The sequence below is a fragment of the Fulmarus glacialis genome, unplaced genomic scaffold, assembly GCF_000690835.1.
Source record: "Fulmarus glacialis isolate BGI_N327 unplaced genomic scaffold, ASM69083v1 scaffold11448, whole genome shotgun sequence".
NCBI classification, from domain to species: Eukaryota; Metazoa; Chordata; class Aves; order Procellariiformes; family Procellariidae; genus Fulmarus; species Fulmarus glacialis.
This window is the reverse complement of record NW_009227594.1, coordinates 11,328-21,518: the sequence shown is the minus strand read 5'-3', so window position 1 is coordinate 21,518 and position 10,191 is coordinate 11,328.

Genomic DNA, 10,191 nt, shown 5'->3' with positions numbered 1-10,191 from the left:
GGGCCGGAGGGGCCGGGCCGCCCCCGACGCACTGGGAAGGGGACCCCGGGGCGCCGTCGTCTCCGCAGTGAGGAAAAGAAGCAGTCCCGGGAGCTGTGGAAAGCATCAATCCTGTTTTGGGCCGGAGGGGCCGGGCCGCCCCCGACGCACTGGGAAGGGGACCCCGGGGCGCCGTCGTCTCCGCAGTGAGGAAAAGAAGCAGTCCCGGGAGCTGTGGAAAGCATCAATCCTGTTTTCTTACGGATCTGAGCGCGGCCTACTTTAACACAGGCCGCCGCCATGTTCCTTCTCCCCCTCACAGCCAGCCGGGGCCTTTCAGCATCCCGCAGCGTAAACTCAGTGTTGTCTCTGCCAGGTCTCAACCCCTCGGCACAGCTGGACTATGTCCGTGCTATTAAAACCTCTTGGCCTCCAAAAAGGTGGCATCCAGGCTGCCCATCCCAACTCCTTTGGGAGTTGTGCCTGCCCTGTGCTGTGCCCAGGGAGAGGAGTAGCCGTGGAGGGCCAAATCCATACCTGGAGTGCTCAAAACGTTTTAATAGAAGTGATTGTGCTCGTGTATTATGTACATAGTATGTATATTAGCTGTGAAACAGTGGGTTTTGTAATATGTAGCACTGACATAGTTCCTCTCTTTTAAACACAATTTTTACCTCTTTCTGAAGGAAGCAACAAAAAGAAGAAGCAGGGGGGCCATCTAGGAAAAGGCGGTTGTGCAAAAGTCACTCCCAAACGTAAGAGATAAAAGAGAGCCAAGTCAATCACCACGGAGAAAATAGTTTTTTGTATGTCTTTCCCTTGGTCTCTTTATCAACAGTACAGAAGACAGGCCAGGCTGCGATTCAAGGGCAGGCAGCAGGATCTGAGAGTTTTGTAAGCAGAAGTCAAGCAGAGAGAAATGCAGCCAGGCCGTCTGTCTGAGCATGGTGTGGGAGAGAGAAGAAAGCCAGCCGGTGGGAGATAAAGAATGAGTCTGATGAGCTTAGAAAGGAAAATAATAGATTGAAGGCCAAGCAGGGCTGAAAGAGCAGGATCTGAAAGACAGCAAGCTGCTAATGTGACTGCTGACTCAGAGGCAGGGGCTAGACAGAAGCTTGCTCTCTGATTTCTCCTGCTGTGATACTCAAGCACCGTTTAGCAGGTTTCCTGAACTTAGCAAGGAGCAGAGCCTTCCTCAGAGAAGGAAACTTGCCTCCGTGGGCCATGGGTCATCCTCTAGGAGAGTGACAGCAACTTTTTAACAAGGCTGTGTGGCAGAGTGCCCCTGTGCACAGCTTGCAATGGGGCAGGAGTGCTGCTATCCCGGTCTTTGCATGAGTGGGGAACTAGGGCCAGGGGATTTATCCAGGGTCACAAAGTAGGATCCTAAGCCCTGGATATGAGCAGGGACAGCATCGGAAGACTGTGGTCCCAGTACATTCCACCTGGGTGTTTTAAGAGAGATGGGAACGAAGAAAGGAAGATTAAGGAAAGCCATAGCAGAAGCTGATACTTTCTTAGCAATAGTGACCATAAAGCAGGATAGTGGAGAAATGGGGAGTAAGGAATTGAAGTGGAACTCAGAAGATCTGGATTCAGCATCATCTTTGACATCAACTTCTGTACAGGCAAGTCTGACTTGCCAAGGTTAAGACAAGCCTCTTTAGTCTCCTACATCCCTACTCTCTATTTGTGAAACGGAAAAGGAAGTCTTTATCAAGATTTCCTATCTCTTATCTGTTTAAAGCTTATGTATTTTAGAGGAAAAACTGCTATTATGTGTATATATACAATATATAATATTGTAGCAGCAATAAAATACTATGCAGCAATAAAAAAGTCCGACCGGTGAATCCCCGTGCAAGGAGAGTGGATGGTGCTTTAATACACCCCATCTGTAGTCTGAGGGATCCAAGGACTACTTCCAACGGGTCTCTTAAAAAACACTCAGAAGGATGGGCTTGTTGGCAGGAGGCTGAAATTTGCCACCCGAGTATCCATAAGTCTAGTGAAGTATTCAGGGATGCATAAACCGGACTATTCTCCCACACCGCTTTCTACACAGCTTTGTCATCATACCTAGCATTTGTCCAACAGACCAGCAGACACCCTCAAATATCAAATATTTGATACAGGCGTGTTAGAAAGGATACTGCTAAGGAGTGAGTTTAGTTCACTTCGTAGCAAGAGGAACTGTTTTGGATTGAGAGTAGGTCTTGCCTTCAGCCAGAACAAAGCAAAGAACTACAGGAAAAAGGACAAGCCATCACTGGGAACAGCTGCAGATTTTAAAACACATCAGGTAGCTGAATGCCTTAAACTTCAGGCATGTTCATTTCTTTTTTTCCAGGGCTGCTAAGGCTTCATTTCTTTCTCTGAAGTCAACAGAAACAGCAGGCAACTTTGGGAAGTATTCTTTCCCTGACCTAGTCATAGAATCATAGAATAATTTGGGTTAGAAGGGACCTTTAAAGGCCATCTAGTCCAACCCCCCTGCCTTGGGCTGGTACATCTTCAACTAGATCAGGTTGCTCAGAGCCCTGTCCAACCTGACCTTGAATGTTCCCAGGGATGGGGCATCTACCACCTCTCTGGGCAACCTGGGCCAGGGTTTCACCACCCTCAGTGTAAAAAATTTCTTCCTTATATCTAGTCTAAATCTCCCCTCTTTTAGTCCCTGAGAACATCATCAACAGCTGCTTAACAGAATGAAAAAGGAAACATCTCACTTAGAGCTGTTTGCTAAGCTGCCTCTTAGCCCATGTTATCAGCTGCAAGGATAAGACCAGATAAAGATTGCCATTGGGTAAAAGAACCTCTTCTGAGGCAACTCACTGCTGCAATATCTGGTGCTTGAAGTAAAAATTGTTACCTTCTCTCACATTCTTTCCTCTATTGCTGGTGACACTTGAAATGACCGAAACAAAAGGCCTTGTTCCTCTGACTTGGAAGCTCTTTTACTTTTTGCATTTGGCTTCATGTGCTTTGGATAGGACAGTTCCCTCATTTGCTAATAACCATCTCTGGCTTTTCATGCATCAAGGATCTGTGTGTGTAATATCGGATAATGACGGGCATGTAGTAAATACGTTCCCTAAAACAGTATCACCAAGCAGTTTTTTCTCAGCATACCAGAAGTCTCTATTTTTGTTTCTAGTTAAAAAAGTTAACCAGCCCTGGTTTTCTGTTTTGGTATTTTCTCCCATTCCTTTCCAGTTTTTACTTCATGGAAACTTAAAACTTTGGCCTAACTCGTCTGGTGAAATCCCTGTCACTTACGCAGAGGGCGAGACGTTAGCAAAGCACATCCCTCGCTCAGAAATGCATCCCTTTGCAGAGTTGGCTGCGCGCCTGCTTGAATGGGAGCATTTTTTCCTAAGCCTGTCTGGAGAGCTAGCGCTGAAGGCTCTGCTTTCGTGGCACTGGAGGCCTCTCTGCGGCCACTGATGAAGACATCTCGCCCTCTGGTGGGTAAAAACACAACAGTACGGAAGCCTTGGTCTGCATGTTAAATTAAGAAATAGTAATTAAAATTATTAATGTGGTGTTAATAGAAGGAAAAAGAGCAGATTTTTTTAGAGGACTGCAATTCACACCAAGTGTATATCCTGGGGGATGGGATATGTACACGATCGCACGTGATCCTCCCTCCTGGTAAAGAGGGTTTAAACTAGTGATGAGAGAGGGAGAGTTACCAGCAGTCCTGTCACAAGTGATGGTCAAGGTTGATAAGCAGAGGACCCAGAGTGATGTGACAGAAGGGGATCACAAAATCAACAAAACAGGGTTTAAGCGGGATGACCTCCAGCATTTGCATGTAAGCAAGGAAGTGCCTGGACAGCACCATTATGGAGAAATCCCCCAAACCCTTTCTGGGGTGTCTCTCTGAAGTGCGTGTAGAGTAATGCAGGCAGCATAGGGACTACGCATGATGAGTTAGAGATCTGTGTGCAGCTGCACAGCTATGATCTTGGTGGGATCAGAAAGACATGGTGGGATGGCTCCCATGGCTCAAGTGTTGCAATGGAGGGATACAAGCTCTTTAAGAAGGACAGGTCAAGAACATGAGGGGGGGAGTTGCCCTTTATGTGAGAGAACAGTTGGAGTGCATGGAGCTCTGCCTGGATGATGAGCCAACTGAGAGCTTATGGGTAAGGATTAAATAGAAGACCAATATGGGTGATATTGTAGTGGGTGATTGCTATAGGCTGCCTAACCAGGACAAACAAGTGGATGAGGTCTTCTGCTGACAGATAGGAGCAGTCTCTTCGCAGCCCCTGGTCCTCATGGGGGACTTCAGCTACCCCAGTATCTGCTGGAGGGACAACACAGCAGGGATTAAGCAATCCAGGAGGTTCCTGGAGTGCAGGGCTGATAACTTCCTCCTCCAAGTGATAGAGGAGCCAACAAGGAGAGGTGCTTTGCTGGACATCATATCAACAAGGGCTCATTGGGGATGTGAAGGTCAAAGGCAGCCTTGGCTGCAGTGACCATGAGGTGGTGGAGTGCAGGACCCTGAGAGGAGGGAGGAGGGTAAAAAGCAAGCTCACAACCCTGGACTTCAGGAGAGCAGACTTTGGCTTCTTCAAAGACCTCTACCTGCTTGATAAGAGTCCTATGGGACAAGGCCTGGAGAGGAGTGGGGCCCAAGAAAGCTGCCTGATATTCAAGGATCACCTCCTCCAAGCTCAAGAGCAGTCCATCCCAATGAGCAGGAAGCTGGGCAAAAATGCCAGCAGGCCTGCGTGGATAAACAAGGAGCTCCTGGCAAAACTCAAACACAGAAGAAGCATACAGAGGGTGAAAGCAAGGACACGGATAGGGAGGAATACAGAGACATTATCCGAGCATGCAGGGATGAGGTTAAGAAAGCAAAAGCCCAAATGGAATTGAATCTGGCCAGGGATGTCAAAGACAACAAGAAGGGCTTCTATAGGTACATAGGTGACAAAAGGAAGACTAGGGAAAATGTGGGCCCATTGCTCAGCATGATGTGGGAGCTGGTTACATAGAACATGGAAAAGGCTGAGGTACTGACTGCCTTCTTCACCTCAGTCTTTACTAGCAAGACCAGCCTTCAGGAATCCCAGGTCCCTGAGACCAGGGGGAAAGGCGGAAGCAAGGAAGATGTACCTTGGTGGAAGAGGATCAGGTCAGGGAATATTTAAGCATGGGATGCACCCATAAGTGCTGAAGGAATGAGCTGATGTCACTGCAAAGCCACTGTCGATGATCTGAATGATCATAGCAACTGGGAGAAGTGCCTGAGGACTGGAGGAAAGCAAATGCCATTGCTGTCTTCAAAAAAGGCAGTAAGGAGGACGCCCGGAAATACAGGCTGGTCAGACTCACCTTGATCCCTGGGATGGTGATGAAGCAGCTAATCGTGGGAACCATTTCCAGGCACAGGAAGGACAAGTCAGTCATTAGGAGTAGTCAGCATGGCTTCACCAAGGGGAAGGCATGCTTGACCAACTTGATAACCTTCTATAATAAAACGACTGCTTGGTAGATGAGAGGAGAGCAATAGATATTGTCAACCTTGACTTCAGTAAGGCTTTTGCCACTGTCTCCCATAAGATCCTCAGAGACGAGCTGTTGATGTAGGGGCCGGATGAGCAGACAGTGAGGTAGATTAAAAACTGACTGGGGGCCACCTGGCTGGAAAGAAGCTTTATAGAAAAAGACCTGGGCATCGTGGTGGATGCCAGGTTGAACATGAGCCAGCAATGTGCCCTTGCGGCAAAGGTGGCAAATGGCATCCTGGGCTGCATTAGACAAAGTATTGCCAGCAGGTCAAGGAATGTGATCCTTCCCCTCTACTCAGCACTGGTGAGGCCACACCTGGAGTGCCGTGTCCAGTTCTGGGCTCCCCAGTCCAAAACACACACGGACATACTGGAGAGAGTCCAATGAAGAGCCACAAAGATGGTTAAGGGACTGGAGGAAAGGCTGAGAGAGCTGGGACTGTTCAGGCTAGAGAAGAGAAGGCTTGGGGGTAGGGGGGAACTTATTAATGTATATAAATACCTGAAGGGAGGTTGCAAAGAGGACAGAGCCAGGCTATTTTTAGTGGTGCCCAGTGACAGGACAAGAGGCCATGGGCACACACTGAAACACAAAAGGCTCCCTTGGAACATCAGGAAACACTTTTTTTACTGTGAGGGTGACTGAGCACTGGCACAGGTTGCCCAGAGAGGTTGTGGAATCTCAATCCTTGGAGATATTCAAAAGCCATCTGGACATGGTCCTGGCTAACTGGCTCTCAGTGGCCCTGCTTGAGCAGGGGGATTGGACCAGATGACCTCCAGAGGTCCCTTCCAAACTCAACCATTCTGTGATTCTGCACAGCTATCAGCAAGAAGAACAGAAGCTCTAGCCTTATTTCAGGTAGGCACATGTCTAACTGATTGATATCCTTCTGTCTGTCAATGGATGTGTCTCTTTGGCTTAATTTTAAGCATGTGCAGAAATGTTTTGCTTGAACAGGCACTTGTATTCACAGCTTGGCCACTGACGCTGCACTGCTTTGATGCCAGGCCATCAAATCACTAGATACTCACCTCTGACAGAAATTAAGGAAAACTGGACACCCAAGTACTTTTGTGGATGATAAACTTAAATCCCTCTAATCAGTGTCAGGGCAGCCATTCTGCACCTCCCTTGTGAAAAGGGAATGAAAATGACATAGTTATTGTGAAACCTGGAAAGTGCTTTGAGATGCACAGATAAAACCACACCCTATTGTTCATTATTGTTATAATTATTATCCACTCTATAATTATTATCGACTTTTCTTCCTAATGACTCATAACCTTCTGTAGTTGTGCATTTGGGAATTTCACACCACACCAATCGTTTTGCTTTTACAGATTTCTTTTTTTTCACTAAGGTTTTTAAATAATCATCAGTACAGTACAAAGCTTAAAATATTGTCAATGTTTCCAACGATACAAAGTCAGCAGATGGGAGTTGGGAAGGGGATGGTTAATACGTAACACTCATACCCTTCCCTGTTTCCCAGGGAAAAAATACAAACTCTATTGTACTTCTGTTTAGTAACAAACAGTGCTTAAAAATAATCTTGTCAGTAAAAGATGTAAATTGCAAGGCACATGAGGAACCCGTCCTTGCCTTGTTACACAAATCATTAGGCATAAATACAAGTTTAAGGCACCTCTCTCCATCCTCCCCTTCTGCTCCGTACACCAAGCAAATCCTGTCAGTGGATATCAGCTGTTAACAGCAACCATGGACCGGCAGACAGCAAAGAGGCTGCCTCTGAGCCTCAGGTTCCTTCAGGATGAATCTCAAAAAAGAATAGCATAAGGCACATTGGGATGAATTCTCAGGAATTGTCCTGTACAGATCCAGGTTGCAAGATCTGCAAAAATACTATCTCAGATTCCTGGGGGAGAGGGTTAGGACCTCAGTCCCTTCAGGATCTTGGATGTGCTCAACCTTTGGTGGTCAGGTCTTCACCAAACCCTGCCACTAGTACACCGCTCCCAAGCCGTGCCTCCTTAGAGGAATGCCAGGATGGAAGGAGGTGTGCCTCAAGCAGTGAGCCCAAGGAGGAGGCCCTGAGAAGCTCTCAGACAAGCCGAGCATTTATCACAGCGGCGCTTTTACTCTCTCTGGACCCAGCCCTGGTCTCCCCGAGATCAACAGCAGGGCTTTCAGGAGGGCATCGTCAGCCACTTTCCAGTCCCGGCCCAGCTGAGGTGCAGCAGACTGCATGGCGTGTGGAGTCTGCCCAGGTAGGCAGCCAGGTGCGTAAGGCACAAGGATGAACTCCAGGGATGAGGGAAAGAAATCAGCTGGTTGGAGGAAGAGGAGGAGGACGGAGATAGGGATGAAGGAAGCTCCAGTGTTCGTGAGCCCCTTGTGACACAAGGGTGCATCCTCACAGCAGCAGCGATCCGTATTGAATTTCCCTGCTAAATCAACCCATCATAATAACCAGGAGGTCAGCTCCAGGTTTGAGTGCAGGGCCACATGGGGACGTGAGTGGTTTCACCTGAGGGGTAACATGAGAATATGTAAACACCACCACTGTCACACAATTGCTCCAGAAGGAGCAATTTCTCTTCTGCTGGACCAGGGAGGAGAAGACAGGACCAGAAATACCTCGGAAGATCCATGTGGGCACCTCCTCTCCCTGCCCCTGAACTAGGCGGCATTACTGTAGTCATCCTCCTTTGACAAGGGCAGGACATGTCATCTGTTTTCAAACCTTTAGAGAAGGAAATGCCTGGGTGATCCCTTCCTTTGGTACCAGTATAACTCTGGGTAGCAGCAGAGCAGGGTTTGCTATTAGCAGCGATGCCCACTCCCTCTCAGTTTTAGCCCAGAAAGGAGCTTTGGGCCAGCCTGGTTTACTCCCCTTCCTGCACAGGAGCCCACTGATACCCTCCAGCCAGGTCCACACTCACTAGCTTATTCTGCTTCACCTACCACAAAAGCAAATAAAGCTGTGAGAAAAAGCACTGCTCCCACTGATGTTTTTCCCAAAACTGGGAGAAGACCCACAAGCAAAGCCATGGAGACCATAGAGGGAGCAGTCCATCGGTGCAGCTAAGCTAGTTGAGCAGCCAGCTACTGTTGCAAGGAGGAACTGCTGCTGGACTCCACTCTGGCCCTTCCCTACAGGCAGCAGTGCTGTCCAAGTGAGATCCTGAAAGTTAAAACCAGCAGATAATTACTGGCATTTTTTCAGTAGGATTGGTTTTCCACTGATCCATCTCCCGGCACTGGTTCGCTCTGTGGTCAGATGAGCTTCTGTGCAAGGGAAGGGGAATGACGAGGTGTAAGTGGGACTATCCCCACTTGCCATTCCCCTGAGGCAAATTTACTGTTAGGTCAGCATGGCTGTACCATCAAAATACACTGTAGGAAATGAAGTAATTAATATCTAAGCTGGACTGGATGTAAACCAGGAGGCCTAGAGTGATGAGAAAGGATGGACTAGATGACCTCCTGAAGGCTTTCCTATGATTTCTTCTCCTGTACTCAAAACTTACTTTCCTCCTGCTTTGTATTTAATTTGTCAATAGGGCCATGAGCTTCAAATTTGTCCATAAAACACAGGACACAGAAAAGCACCTATTAATAGACCTGTTTTCAGAGACGCTGTTGTCTGGCCCACCTTGCTCTTCCAGCAGCATAGCACTGTTTCCTTCAGGCTAATCTTGACCCAACTAGGAGGCTCTGCAGATATAAAAGCCAAAGGCAAAGCCTTTCTGGATAATAAATCATGCACGTGCACACATACACAAACACACACACACATCTCAATAGTTAAAAAACAGATCAAGTGCAGAACTCAGTGCTTGTCATGACAAATCATATCCCCAACCCTAAACTCTGCCTGCTCAGAACCAGCAATCACAATTCATTTGCCTGCCCTTGGATTCAGTGAGCCAAATCTGTGGCTGGAATAGATCCCATGGCTTCCTTGCTTTCAGCAAAGATTTATACCTCCTAGGAGTTTGCCAGATGTCAAGGCATTTGAGGTTGCAGGTCTCGCAGTGTATAGCTGGGAGGAGCCGTGCCAGGGTTTACTATGGAAAGCAAGCAGTGGGTCAAACAGAAGGTGTCTAGGCTGCATGGGACCCTATCTCTGCATTGGCTCTCAGCATCCTGTCCTGCAAGTGCTACCAACTTCAGTGCAACAGTGTGGCTCCATATCTGATACTCCTCCCAAGCAAGCACTGAAAAGACTCATCTAGTGGGGGACACAGTAAACCAACCCTTTCTGCACCTTGGACAGGACTGACCCATGGACATCCCTGACCACTATCTTTGCTACTCCACACAGGAATCACCAAGTCTCAAGGACAAACCTGTCCCAAGGTTGCATAGGACCCTAATGCCGTCACCCTGCTCCTGCCTTTTTTCTGTTCTACTTTCATCTACTGCTGATAAAAACGTCCCAGATTCACAACCCCATTGGTCAGAGAAAAGCAACCCTGCAGCTTCAAGGCCAGCTTTCCCACGAGGCCCACCAAGGACTGCTTGGTGTCCTGAAAAGCACCATTAAGAGAGGAATAAAGACTACTTCACTCTCATACCCTTTTGGCCATGACCAGGGCTGTTGGAGGCCCAGGGCCCAGAGCCTTTCCCCTATCAGACAGGTCATGCCCCAGTGTAGTTACTCTACACTGTATGGACAGTGTTGGAGGTCAGTAAGACTCTCTAGACAGATGATAC